The 14,898-nt window shown below is 41.9% G+C and overlaps 1 protein-coding gene across 2 annotated transcripts in view; it reads right to left on the bottom strand.

Moving 5' to 3' along the window:
* Nucleotides 1-13,779, bottom strand: part of RASGEF1A (RasGEF domain family member 1A) — a 145,265-nt gene extending 131,486 nt beyond the window's left edge. The window contains exon 1 of one of the 2 annotated variants that reach the window (XM_005481535.4): nucleotides 13,027-13,779. The gene's annotated coding sequence lies outside the window, so the exon portion shown is untranslated. The remainder of the gene's footprint in view (nucleotides 1-13,026) is intronic. The other variant, XM_005481537.4, reaches the window with a different exon arrangement.
* Nucleotides 13,780-14,898: the final 1,119 nt, after the last annotated feature.

The raw sequence follows: 14,898 nt of genomic DNA, 5'->3' as shown, positions 1-14,898 counted from the left end.
TCCTGTAGTTGCTGTTCTCATACTGTGAACAGGGGCTCAGAAGCTGCTTTTGTTGATTTACACAATAAGTTTATAGAAAAACATAGATTATAGAAAGGGAGCAGACCCAGGAGCCCGCACAGTATTATTTGTTGATCATGATGCTGAAACAGAATTCCCTCAAGTCCTCATTCAGTTCCACATTTCCTTGAAGCGATAGGCACAGGTTCACACATATTTTGCAATATTAACTGCTTATGGGATTGATTGTTTGTAACATTCCAAAATCTGGTCAGTAGTTTACATGACAAGTAATATTTTTGTCATTCTTGGATTTTTTGTGTTTCAGTTCGTGAATTGTTTTCAAATTTGAAGTTTGTTTTTGTAGTTGCTATCATGTTAAAAAGTTACCAAAAAAAGGAGTATAAATCTATTAGCTGCACTGTACTTAAATTGCTTTTTGTATGAAACCTTGAGGTTTGCAGTCAAGGCCTTGTGTAGGTCCGTTCTTCTGGAAAGAAACAGGTATGCCAGAAGGTTTCTCAAACTACTTCTATATAGGGAGAGCAAGCAGTTTATAGGAGCCAATAAAGTGGCACCCTATGTCTCCAAATCAGCAAGCAACTAGAGTTTGATTAAAATTGCGATTGGATTCAGTGAGCTAGAGGGTTCTTACCTAGCACTATCTATAAAATTAATCAGCCACAAAATACCCCAAGCAGATTGCCAAGCTCTTCACCCAAGAAGTTTTAGAAAAGAAGCACAACTGGCACTTCAGCTCCCCAGCAGTTTGTGATAAAGCAGCATGCATTGTAGCACTTCATTGCTCGCTGAGGCTGTCACACCTGCAATAAATGCACACACACATTGTGCTGCTCCTGGCATGGTGCTTCCTTGCACGGATTGTTTGGCATCCCTTGTCACTGACTGTCCCTTCCCTGAGCAGCTGCTTGCTCCTGGTTTCTCAAAGCTATTTGGAGCACAGCAGGGGATAAGCTACACAGGGAAGTTTGCTGTGAAAGCTTAAAGGCATCAGCATTGCAAGTACCCATTATACTGCCCCTGGAGAACACTAAGGGAAATAATGTGATTTTTCATTTGGAAGTTGTATGGTAAAGCCTCAACAGCTAAGGCAGCACAGGCTAGGGGAGCTCCCCCATCACTCTGCACCTCAGTGAGACCTGGCTGGGAATTCAGCTCCCAGTCAGTGATCACATGAAAAGAAGGTGCGTCAAAAGCCAGATTTCTCCAAAGCAGTTTGCTATTTCATTAGTGCTTCTCACCCCGGCATTCATTAACCTTCTTCTGATGTGCTGTACAAGCTGTGCACAATGAGGGAGGCACACTCCTTGCAATTTACAGTTCCAGCTGAACAGTGCTTACAAAAGTATTAAGAATCCCCATTCCAGGCTGATCCAGGCCAGTGGCCCAGGATCTTATTTCCTAACCTGTCATTTATTAACCATGAACTAGTATCAATGTTAGATGACTGAGGGAAGGAAATTTTTAGACTTTTATACTGGGTAGGCCTTTTTGTTGCCATATTGTGATGCTGGAAGAATTGGACAATCCTTTTTATTCATTTTCTTTGATACTTTCAGGTTAGATTATTTCATGCTGAGCTTCTGGAGCAACTATGTCTGCAAACCAACAAAATCCTACATTTCACTAGTTAACATATTCCCCAGGTACACAGGGAAATTCTGTCCCAGAGCTGTCAAGGTCTGCTTTACAACCTTGGCAGTTTCCAATATCCTCACACATTATGGCAACCCACAAAATGGCTTTTCTGGACTTTTAGTGCAGTGGGTGCTGTTCTGGCCATCATTCTGGAGTTCTGCATTTGCTGGCTGCCATCAGCAGGATCCCCCAGAGTCAGTCCAGGCACCTCTGCAGAGGGGTCCACAGGGGATGTGACCTCAGTGGGACTGAGTGTGGAGTGGGAAGGAATGCTATTTGCTGCAGATCAGACTATTACTGTAGGTCAAACAAGTTAATAATAAAATACTTTGAAATAGTCCTGCAGTACTGGTAAGGTGGAAATGGGCATTGTTTTTTGTGTTGCCTTCTTTCTTGCTCGACTCTAGGTGTTTTGCTCAGGTGATTCTGTAGTACAAGGTGAGTTTGTTCATTACTAGAATGCAGCTTTTGTTTCTCCCCAGAGTTTAATTTTTAAACCTCAGATCTGCTGCATTGTAAGACAATAGATGGTTAGAATGGATTTTAGAAAGTTACTGTTCAAGATCATTATTCAGTATGTTCCAAGGTTGCTACTTCATGCTTTTCTGTAATTATAATCTCCACCAATTTATTTGTAATGTTTGGGTGATTTGAATTGAAGTATGATTTGGTTTCATATGTTGTTCTTTTTTCTCTTTTTAGTTTCACAGCCCCCCTTGCCCCCCAACAAAAGCAATTTCATCAGACAATTTAATTGAGGAATCAATTATAGTAGATAAATAAGTCTTATACTGAATGTCTTGTAACTATGGAGTGTAATCATTTGTCTAAATAGTGCTGCATGTTTGACTTGAAACAATTTGTCCCTCGTTGTTAATTTATAAGTTTTGGTTGTGTTCAGGCTTCCAATGAGTTGTAGCAGTGTTGGGAAGAGGAAGAAGCTGACCACTGTGTGAGTTTGTGGCCTGTACTTGGTGACTTCCAGCAAGATAGATCATTACCCTCAAGAATTTGTGATTAAAAATTACTCCTCCTCTTTACAGTTTGGTCAGCAGAACACTGAATCTAATTTTAGACCAGTGCTGACCTAATTTTAGGAAACTGAGTTCCTGTGGGTCCTGTGTTACTCCATAGCCTGTTTTCTCTGTGCCCCTCTTACAAGGGAATTATGAGGCTTGTCTTGGAGTCTAAACATCTTCACCAAAGGTAACACTTAGAGCTATTTTCATGTAGGCACTTGTTGCTAGCATGAGCTCTACCCTGCTGTAACCTTTCTCTCAAGGCTTTCTTTAGGTAGCAGATATTCTGATTTATTGCTGCTTGTGGATGCAGTAAAAGATGGGGCACAAAGGGAAATCAAATTATCTGAATTCTTTTCAACCCAATACATTCCTCAATATATTTCAAGCACTAGTATTCAAGTCTGCTTGATATGGCTCAGTATGATGTGAAAGCTTAGGTCTATAAATAATAAATTAAATGTATCATAGCTTACCAAACAAATAGTTCCTTGAAGAGCAAGTGATTTCACTCACTTAGATATTTATTGCACAAGCATTTATACAAGTGAGGGGAGGATGCTAGCTTGAACCATTTCTCTTGGATTACAGACAATCCCTCCCTTTTTTTGAAGCAGTGATGACTCTTACAGAGATGGCTGGAGAACAGAGGGAGCTAAAGGGAAGTGCTCCTTTCAGGGAAGCTAAACACACCGTGCCCCCTTCCCTTTGACACAGCAAAATGCCACTGTTGGGTTATTGCTTCCACACTTTTCCTGTTCCAATGTACCTGAGTCATCACAGCTGAATAGTAACCATTGTCTGTGATAAACTGTGAATAGGGGATGATGAAGTGGAGGTTTCCTGGAAAGGAGTAGAATTATTCTTCAGAATTCCCCATCCCTTATAAAAAGCCTTCTGACAATCTGGAAACTGACAAGTGTGAGCATTGTTAAAATTCATGTGGCTTGGAAAAAAGCCCTGTTGGATTGTCCATTTAAGCACATTTTTAGGCTGGAGGCTTTTACACCAGTTACAAATATATTGATTTTTAAGAAGAAATTATTGACCTTTAAAAGCCTGGAGTCAGCTGCTGCCTGGCCTGTTGGAGACATTTGGTTATTTATCCTCAAGAGGTGAGAGCTGGCGCTTTGGAGTCAGAGCTGGGCAGTGAGCAGAGCTGAGGGGTGGGTGAGGAAAGCACAGGATTTACTAACACAGAATTGCACAAGACTCACTGCAGAAGGTACCACTTAGAGGACATCAGTTTATATTCCAGAGTGGGGACCTTAAACTTAATTTCTTTACTACTTCTACCGTATTTCTGGGACAATTCCCATACCATCTGTGATTTGAAAAAGTTTAGTTAATTCTTCTGTGCCTGTCCCACTTGTGCTGCCATAACAGTAATAACATTTTAGCAACATTAGGCTCTACTTTCTAAGCAGTTTAGTACTCACAAACATGTATGATGGTAGTTTTCTTAATGAGGGGTATGTGTATGTAACAATAACTTTCATATTTACCAAAGGATGACTGGGCTATTTCTGCTGTGCCTTGTATTTACATTTTCACCTCAGAAAATAAATTGTTTCCTAAGTTCAGGCAGAAGGGTGATTTTTCTGGCTGTCAAAACATATCAAGAAGTGATACAAATGGGATATTAATCACTGTGAATTAACTGTACAGCTCTGAAGATAAAAACAATGCTGTTATTTAGTGACTGTATGTTGATGATAGATTAAAGAATACATATTGGGTTGCTTTTCTGTTGATTTTTCTTCTGGTTTTCCTTACTTGAAGTGCTCAGCTAGTATCACAGAAGTTCTCATCCCCAGCAGGTTAACTGGCACAGGAAGCTTGGCTCTGGCAATCTAAGATGTTCAGTGAAAAGAGGTTGTAATGATTTAGCCTGGCACTGAGTCACAACAGGTGAAAATCAAATCTCCACTTAGTTCTACAGCTTTCCACTTTTATACTAGTGATATCCTGGCACCCACATTTCTTCTCTGCAGTATTTCTTTCTTCAGCAGACTCCAGTTCTGTGCTACTGCAGTGCAGAGCTGTAATCTGCTCCTTCTGGATGGACACCCTTGTGCACGGGCAGGGGGAGACCAAAATGCTGTGTGCTTTCTGCTGCCTTGACAATTTATGGGTACTGAACTATCCAGCAGAAGGATCAGAATTCATGATCCCCATCCCAATGTCACAGAGAAAATCCATTTGTCCTGCAGTGCTTCAGAATGTGATTGACAGGAGATGAAAGGTGTTGAATTGATTTTCTAGTGTGTCATAAATGCATGTCAGAGTGACAAGCATGTTTTGCTGTGGTATCTGGGCTCCCACAGCATCAGCCCCCATCCCTGCCCCAGCTCAGTTCCAACAGGCATTGTCCCTGCTCCATGGCACCAGGACTGGCAGCTGAAGGGGCAGCTGCCTTGGCAGAGGGATTAGATCTAAGGACACGTGTTCCAGTTGTGCCCACAGTAATGGACTGTAAGACAGCCCTGGCTTTTGGGGAGGGGACATCTGTTGCATCACCTAAATGTTGTCTTTGGAACTTTGCCTCATTCCATTGGTGTCCAGTTCTGGGCCCCTCTGTATAAGAAGGACATCGAGGTGCTGGAGTGTGTCCAGTTAAGGGGAGGGGAGATGGTGAGGAGTCTGGAGCACGAGTCCTGTGAGGGGCAGCTGAGGGAGCTGGGGGTGTTCAGCCTGGAGAAAAGGAGAGATCTCATCACTCTGTACAGCTGCCTGGAAGGAGGCTGGAGCCAGGGGATCAGTCTCTCCTGCCAGACAATCAGGGACAGGATGAGGGGGAATGTTCTCAAGCTACACCAGGGCAAGTGGGACATCAGGAAGAATTTCTTCACTCACTGAAAGGGTGGTCAGGCACTGGAAGGGGCTGCCCAGGGGGTGGTAGAGCCACTATCCCTGGAAGTGTTCAAGAAATGACTGAATGTGGCACTTAGTGGCACATTTATTTGACAAGGTCATGTTTGGCCAAAGGTTGGACTTTATGATCTTGCAGGTTTTTCCAACCGTAATGATTCAGTAATTTGTATTTTTTTTCTTTTGTGTTCATTTGTATCTTAATGCTTATTCCTTTATTGATTTGTCTCTAAATCCATTATAAATGTCAGAAGTGCTGCGAGTAATGATGGAGAAAACACCTGTTTCTTTTCTTTTTCCCTCTCCCTTCTTTCCCTCATTTCCATGTGTGCCCTGTTGCTCCCTTTCTTGCCCCAGCTGTGCTCACTTTATTCATGAGCAGAAGCAATCCTGCAAAGCGATTTTTCAGGCACCTGTAGTGAGTGCTGAGGAAACTGAGGAATTTCCTCTTTAAATCCCACTATAATGCTGTACAGGGTCATCTCTCTCTGTCCTGCTCTTTCCTACTGTGTAAAAGCCATCCTTCCATCTTTTAAATCCTTTATGTTCTGTATGCATTTGGCTCCAGAAAACTTTTTACATTCTCTTTCCAATTGCACAGAGTTAACATTTACATTTGCCTTTAGAGGTGCAGCACTCATAATAATCTTTTGATTAATGTTAAACCTAGCAGTTATGCCTCTTTCCCCATTAGGTTATCCAAGAAACAATGCTGAGGAACAAGAACATTATTCAGGCAGGAAATTCCCAAAATTAGTAGTGTGATGTGACTGCAATTTTCCTGAGACTTCTGAAATTATAAATTTTGGGGTTTTTCTTAATAACAAGTGGTAGAAGCACCTGTCATCTCTGTTGAATTCTAGCACAAGTCTTCTAACCAGTTTCCCTTTCTTTTTAAAGTTTTTCTCAGATTTCTTTGAGAAATGCATTTTAAGATTAAATTGCCACATGACAGGATGAATGTGCTGCAAGGTAGTGGCTTTAGGTTAGGTGGTGTGAAGAGACAGGAATGGTCCCACTCTGTTGTGATCAGCAGCTGTAAGGTTCTGTACTTGCATCTTGTATTGCCATTTTTGAGATCTGAAACTATTTTTATAATAATGGACTTAGGTATGTAAGATACTAGGTTTGACAGAGGTAAAATTGGATGAAATGACAGGGTTGCTAAGGTATGCTGGAAGCCAGACTCATTCAATGGTCCCATTTGACTTTAATATTTATGGATTTTTCTGCTAGTTTTGTTTTTATTTTCTTTTTTTTTTTCCCCATCAAATATCAAACTTCATTGCAAGCACAAAAATCCAACTTAGTTATTTACATCTCCTGAGGTTTCAAACCCATTAAACAGCAGAGAGGCTCAGTAATTGTTTTATTACTACTACTCGAAGTGTAATAATACTAGTGGCAACAGAGGACAGTGAGCAAAACAATGAGAGAAATGTAAAGGCTTAAATAAAATCATTAAAGCTGTTTCACATGGGATAAACACCAATGTCAGGTTAATATTTCACACCACAGACAGCAAGCTTAATTAACTCTTTCTTTCACTTCCTTCCAGAAGAAACTAGCTGTAGCAATATTTGGCTTTCTTAGAAGTGCAGGGCTTTCTGTATTAATTCCTTTCCTCTCCAATCTTTCACCAGCTATAAAGAATTTACCAACTGTGACATGGTAGGTGCTTTCTGCAGTTCCTGGTAACATGGAGGCTGTCTATTTTAGTTCTGTCCTGGCCCAGTTCTGTTCTGGTTTGCTCTCCAAGAGCAGTAGATGGGATATGCACAGTTCCAGGTGGCTCCTGGCAGGGCAGGGCATCGTTCTGCTGCACACACCCTAGTGGTGTCCCCAGGTGTCCCCTGAATGTGTCCTGGCATGGCAGGACTGTGTGTTTCATGACCTGAACCATGACCTGGCATGGCAGGACCAATGTGTTTCATCACCTGAACTGCGTCCTGCAGTTTTTATGGGGTATTTTCTTGTTTATTATATATTCAGTGTATTAGACATGACACAGTAGTGACTGTAAAGTTGTGAGAAGGCAGAGTTTGTAGGTGTTTGGGAACTGAAGAAAGGCTACTCAGCTCAAAGATTCCATGTTCTTTTCTATTTATGTGAGGATACCTATTTAAATGTATTATTTTCCTAGAACCTTGCCTCAAATGTGATTAGTAAAGCTGTGGTTGTATTTCTGTTTGATGGTGGTTTGTGGCTTCTTTAGTTTCTGGAACTTTATGGTGTCACACATGCATGTATGTGTATACAGCACACAGTTTCTTAGAATTTTTTAGTTTTTTGAGTTTCATGACAGAATCTGTAAAGTTTGAAACTTAAGAAAAAAACTGAGTATTTTCATTGCAAAAGTTGGAAAGAAGTCTTTAACAGAGAGTTATGTATTTCATTTCTGTCACCACCACACGCTTTGTGCTCTTGTATGTCTTGATGCACTGATCTTGGCCCATAAACCTTCAGTATCTTTACAACACAAAAAATCATTTGCTACATGATTTTGAGTGTCATGTGGCTCCAGGCTCCAAGCTTCCTAATAAATGAACAATTTACTTGGCTTTTACTCTGGTTGCTTCCCCATGTGGATCCTGCCATTGTCCTCTGCATAACCTACGGATCACTTGGATGATGCATGTTTCACTAAATGTTACCCAACATTGCTGCTGCCCCAAGGAATAAGAACACTTTTCTGAAATACACACCATTAATGTGAAAAGCTTGGGAAAGACACGAAGAGAAATAGGAAGGAAAAGCCACACAGACTTTGCTGAGTGTAACTGAAAATTCAGATTGTCTAACATGCATTCCAGAAGTGTCATCCAGGAGAACTGCTCTAGAGTGTACCCTGTTTCAGAGGTATATCCCATTGGACAGTCAGGTTATTCACACAGATTGTCTTTAACACAACATTCCTAAACTAGCCAACAACTCAGTAATGAGATTGCCTCAAAACCTGGAGAATTTATGTCCAGCATACTTAGCTTCCTCATAATTTTTGAAATTTGAGTTACAAAGGAATACAAACAAGCAAGCTGGTATTGAGTGAAAAGACTTTTCACATGGTAATGAAATGAAAGAGAAGAATAAAGTTATTTTCCTGTTGGTACAGATTTTAAAGACTTCAATTTTCAAAAATCCAGATTATTTGACAAAGCTTGAGTATGGGAAAAGCTACTTTGTGATGAACACAATATTGTTTTTATTGTATCTATATTAGATTCTGACACTATTTCCATGTCAGAATAACACTGCACATTTGTTACATTACTCCTTTATGTTTTAGTTGGATGCACCCTTCACCAGTGTAGGTGGTCAAAGGTCCAGTTCTATTGAACTGAAAATGCTAAAAGAGTGCTATAAAGTTTGTTGGAAAATGCAAGAATTGAAGGTAAAGAAAGCAATAGCTGTTATCCACCAAGTATATTCATCACTAACTCACAGAGTGTCTGAAAGATGCCAGGAGAGAGTATTTCACCCAGAGGGTGGCTGGGCACTGGAAGAGGCTCCCCAGGGCAGTGGGCACAGCTCCAGGGCTGGCTGAGACCAAGGAGTGTTTGCACAACTGTCAGGCACATGGGGTGTGACTCTGGGGATGCTGCTGTGCAGGGACAGGAGTTGGGCTCCATGATCCTGGTGGGTCCCTTCCAATTCACAATATTCTGTTATCTTATCATTCTAAGACTTCTTTACTTAAAGAAAAATGCTCTCCTTGGAAGGTAATGCCTAAACATCAGGGTTGGATGCCAGTTTTGCATCACATACATGCTTTACTTTAACCCCTATAAACATCCTTAGTCTTAGACTGAGATTAGATTTGATCTCAACTGATGAGAGCATGTTACAAGAAGGTTGTGGAAAGCAATGTAACAAGTGTGCAAAGTGTTTCCTATTCCAAAAAGAGGGCTTGAAATACCATCTTAATCATGGTTAATTATGGTGGTGGAGTCACCATCCCTGGATGTGTTTGAGAAAGGACTGGATGTGGCACTCAGTGCCCATGGTTTGGTGGAGGTGTCAGGGCATGGGTTGGACTCGATGATCTTTAACGTCTCTTCCAACCTGGTCAAATTAAAAAAAACAAAACAAAGCAACTTTTCAAAGTGTTACTTGTAGGTGCAGTTGGCTTACCTTACAACAAAGTACTGTGCAGTGGGGAGGAGTTAATAGGCTTAACTCTGTTCAGGGTGCAGGGAGTAAATCTACAGCTGCTGGAGCTCCAGTGACATTAAAAGAGAGCTATGAAAGTGGCTAAGTATGATTGTTTCAAAGGAGATGAAACTTAATCCATTTTTGCAGGTGTCTGTGCAGAATATGCTTTATCAAGTAGTTGGGATGGGTTTGATACCTTTCTAGAGGTTGTTATCAAGGGCTTGTTCTTTCCTAATGTGTAAAACCTTGTTGATTTGTTTAGAGCTCTTCATTTTGGGTGGAGTTTATGTTCAAATGACATATACAGCAGTACTAGACAACTGAAGAACCTTCTATTCAAGTTGATTTTTGAGGGGAAGAACTTGGCTGAACGTTTTTCTTTTCTAAATGAAATCAGTTGTAAGCCTGAATCCACCTAACTAGCCACAGCAAAACTCCTGCCTCTCCTGAATTCAGTTTCTGGAGGGAAAATGCCAAGAGGGATGTAAAATTCTGAGCAGAGGGGATCCCTGGCCACCCATCAGAGCAGCTGCCTGACTCTCCTTTCAGCTGCTTGTGGCTGGTTTAATCTTCTAGACTCAAGCAGAGCTCCAGAGTTGAGCATGTCTCTGTCTTAGGGTTGTTTCTTCTTTTCACCCAGTTCCAGGGCACCAGCTCTGCATTTTATTGCTCCCTGGACATGTTTGACTGACAGTGGATTCTCTATTTTCAGTAAAATAGGTAGGACAGTACCTATCAGCATTGTGCTGATTTTCCTTGTGCTGTCTTCCCAGCTCACCAGTAATGAATGACCCGAGAGTCTAATCACAGAGGAATAGCATTGAAAGTGTTTGTTTGTTTATTTTGGTGAAAATAGTATGCCAGAAATGAAGCTTCACAGACCAGCGATAACCCCATGCCCCTCACACCACTCTTGCCACCTGGACCCCAGCCAGACCATTTTTCTGTCAGTGATACCAAATGCCATTCCTTTCCTTAATAATTCATCTTGCAACAAAAAGCTCAAGCTAAAGCATGTTTTCTGCTTTACAAACAGCTCCCTGCACATGTGCTGACTTTGCAGCTGCTTCCTGCACTCTTTGACTTCTGTAATTAGAGCAACTGGCCAGCCCAGCTAATGATATTAAACTGACTGGTCTAGAATGTCATTTATCTCAAGGGTTTAATTTGCTGAGTACAGGGCAGCACAATACAAGGCTTGCATGTGTTATGGCTGTAACTTGATTTTTTTTAGCTCTTGTTGCCAAGTTACAATAAACTGTTATCACAGTAAATTGTCTGCATTTAAATGGACTAAGATTGCACCTGAAAGGAGCCACCCAGATGAGAATTGATAATATACTGATGTCTCAGAAGAAAGGAAAATAACACAGAAAAGCCAAATTGTGAACAGGGTAATTTTGTATTCCAGACATTAGCCAGACAGGCTCAAAAATAGCTGCTCAGACTCCAGAGACTATGATATGTGCTTCACTAGCAAGTGGTTAAGAGCTGGAATACAATAAATGGGTGCTAATTTTAAAATAAGTTACATTAATATGATCAACTTTTAATGGAATCACAATGATCTGTTGTCTGAATTGTACTTTAGAATGCTTTCCCTAGAAATAATCTCATACCCTTGCAGTCAGGCACCATATTGAAATGCTAGGAAAAAGAAGTAAATTTTTAAAAAAGTATCAAAGTCTCTGCACTTCTCTAAATGACTAGAAATAATCTTAAAACATAATGTTGGTAAATGCTTTCCACTTTTACAAGTGGAAAATTGTACCATATTCTGATGAAAAATGATGTAAAATCCATGCTGACACATCAAGATATTGATGTCCTACCTCTTCCCAAAGCTCTGTTTTAAATTCCTGAAAATTCTCTGAAACAAGAACATTTTTTCTCCTAATCTATTTTAAGGAGTGCATGGAGAGGGTAGTAGCTAAGGGGAGTGTTTATTGGTGTCATGTTTGAGTTCATTCCAAAAATATTCATGCTGGGTCAATGGCTTGTGGGTCTTGGTGGCTGCTGGGAAGCTGAGTGGTGTTTTTTTGGTTAATGGCTGGTACCTGTTTGGTCACCTCCATGGATGGGATCAATGTGGGATGCATCACCTTCCTTGAGCACAGAGTCCTTTTCATGGCAGTAATGTCAGGGCAGTTTTTAAAAAAGGGTTTAAAAGTCAACTCTTGATAAACCTATTGCCAGTACACAGAAGGTCTGAACAAATAGGACATGTATGATATTGCAGAGAGACACCATAATAATGTATAGGAAACACAGATAAATTCAGTTGCAATTGTGACTCTTTCCACAGTGCAGAAAACCTGTAAACCAAACCAAATTTCTTCCACTGCAGTTATACCATTAAAAATCCAAAGGTGAGATTCTGGGATTCTGCAATGTGCACTGGCTGGTGTGATACTCTTGTTTATAGGTCTAGAAAAATATGATCCTGGGCTAATTTTAAAGGTGTCACCCTCCAAAGAAAGCCATTTGCTAAAAAGCATTAGATTGACAGAAATGAAGCTGTAGACATTCAGTGAAAGATTTCCATTAAAATCACAACTAAAAACTGTCAATCAGCCCCAGCAGAAACCTGCTTAGATAACTCTGCTAGAAATATTGTACCTCCTCAGAAAATGGAAGAAGAATATTTAGCCAGAATTTCAGAGGGGGAGAAACAGCTTCTCCCTTTACTTTAAATTGTTGTGCCAGAGACATTTACTGTCCTTGCAAAAACCCTCCTGCAAGGCTGAATTTTTGATTCACAGCAGAAGCAGCAGAGAGGAATGCAGACAGAATATGTAGTGCAGCACTGCCTGTGCTCCAGCAGACTTGCCCTGGTGCTTTCAGCGAGCACTACTTTTGAAAAGCCCCAGAATGGATCGCATCTATCTGAGAAGCCCTCAGAGAGAGGGGCAATGACAGGGAAGCGTTTCTGTGGGCTGTGGAATCTCAACTCATTAAAGTGATGAAACAACTGCTGTGGGAATGAATCCGCCCGGAGTCCATGACAGACGCCGGGTACGCTCCATTCCCAGCAGCACAGCACAAAAGCATCATCATTCAGCAATATTGGGAAGACTCTTGCATCCACGGGAGCAGGTGGTAGTGCAGCCTCAAAAGTTGCATTAAGGGGAGAAAACGCAGGCACTAGGCTGTGTTTTGACCTGCCTCCATCCCCCCGGGGGTGGCTGGGCGGTGCACGCAGGGTTAACACCAGAAAGACACACTGATGGCATGTAATGCCAGGTGTTCAGCCACCCACCGTGTGCCAGCTTTCCTACACAGCCTCGGCTGGCCGCGGGGTAAAAAACACACTTAAATCTCTTACCTTGGTCTAGTCCAGTGTAGCTTTTTGGTTGTTCTCCGTCCGCTATCAGCAACAGAGGAACTAGCGGCAGATTCCAGCGAGTCATCCTAAGCGGCAGAGCGGGCTCGCTGCTCGCACGGGCTGCGGGCTGGCTGCGCTGTGTGACCGCCGCGGGCTGGCCGGGCAGCGAGCGCGCCCCATCCTGCGGCACGGCACGGCACGGCACGGGGAGCCAGCGGCAGGAGGAGCGGCAGGGAGCACAGCCAGGCAGGAATGTACCATGCGCCCGCGGCTCCCTTCCTTCCCCGCCTGCTGCTGCCCGGCCCCGCAACGCGCTGCCCAAAGTTACTTCTCAATCGGTGATGCACTCCCCGGTTATAGAGCCTCCTCCCCGCTCGGGTCTGCTCTGTAGTCCGTGCTCGGAGGAGCTCCTCGGCATCTCGGCGATTACATGGTCCTCTGTCTCCTCGGGAGGCTGGCGCGGATGCTCGGTGCAGAATGTGCTCTGTCTGTGGCTGTGCGAAAAGCAGCACTCGGCTCCTTGCAGCAATTTTATAGGCTGTGTAGCTGGGAGTGGGAAACCAAGGGCAAGGGCGTTAATTCTGGCATCAGAGGGGGGGGAAAAATAGGAAAAGGCGTTTGGAGCCACAATTTTGTTGGGGGGAGAAACATTTCTTGGATACTCCTAACACAACAAGGTTGGGATAATTTCTGAGTCTCTGGTTTATAATCTCATGACCTGTTTCTGCAGATCAGAGATTGATGCTAGAGACAGAACCCCTCCTGGGGATTCCCGAAATAATTTTCAGGAGGAAAAAATGAAGCTGTTGGAGTGGGTTACTTGCACTAAATGGCAAAGATTTCTCTGGGCAAACACAGCTAGTTTCTAATCACTGTAGGTCTCCAAAGTATGGCTTAATCATTTCATTACACTCGCACCCCTTGAATGCATAAGTTTGTTTATGCAAATATTTTCTTAGGAAGCTAATAGAGGACAGCTTCACAGAACTTGGTGAGGGCTGTAAATACTTTGGAGTCACTAGAAAAGTGGAAGAAATGTTTAGGTTCTCCCTATTGACTAACTGGATTGCTAAATCTGGAAGGCTTTTGTGGGCTTTTGAATGGCCTTTATTAAATCATTTGTACTACTACCTTTGTGTCAAGATATGCTCAGATGCTCTGAATATTTGCCAAGTTTATCTGTGTCTAAAAAGGGTTGTGGTATTTCATATTTTATATTCCTGCTATATGACTGAGTGTGGATGATTTTAATCCTGACTAATTGACACAACATTCCCCAAGAAAACTAGGAAAAATAATTAGAGCAAAAGGTGAAAGACCTGAGATAGGTATACATTCTTGATTAGAAAATTGAATGAAGGATAGTACAAATGATTGTACCACTTAAATGTCCATTAGGTGTTCTGCCTGTGTTTCCCTCTGCAGAGTACAAAATGATTGGGGTTTTTTAATTCTGGTCTTATTGGATAAGGATGGTCCTGTGAGAGTGAGATATGAGTTCTTCAGAGTTTTTTTCCATTTTATTTAATTATATATATACTTCTGACTGTGCTAAAGGTACTAGGGATTTGCTGGACTCTAATTCATAATGAAGCAGAACCACAGCCCATATCCAAGAGCTTAGGAAATGTTTCCTTAGACTGATTGCAGGCAAAATCATACTTTGGGGTTTTCTTCTCCTGAAAATTTGAACCAATATGGCAACCTTCTTTTAACCCCATTAATTTCCACATCTAACTCTGCATGGTGGCATGAACAGTAAATACCTGTGAGCCATGTGCTGCTGTAGAGTATAAGGAGACTTCCCTTCAGCCTGTGAGTGAATAGCATGAAACATATCCACAAAAGTATTTAATCTGAACTCTCTGTGGC

The sequence above is a fragment of the Zonotrichia albicollis genome, chromosome 7 (assembly GCF_047830755.1).
Source record: "Zonotrichia albicollis isolate bZonAlb1 chromosome 7, bZonAlb1.hap1, whole genome shotgun sequence".
NCBI lineage: Eukaryota > Metazoa > Chordata > Aves > Passeriformes > Passerellidae > Zonotrichia > Zonotrichia albicollis.
This window is presented reverse-complemented; position numbering and strand designations above follow the sequence as displayed.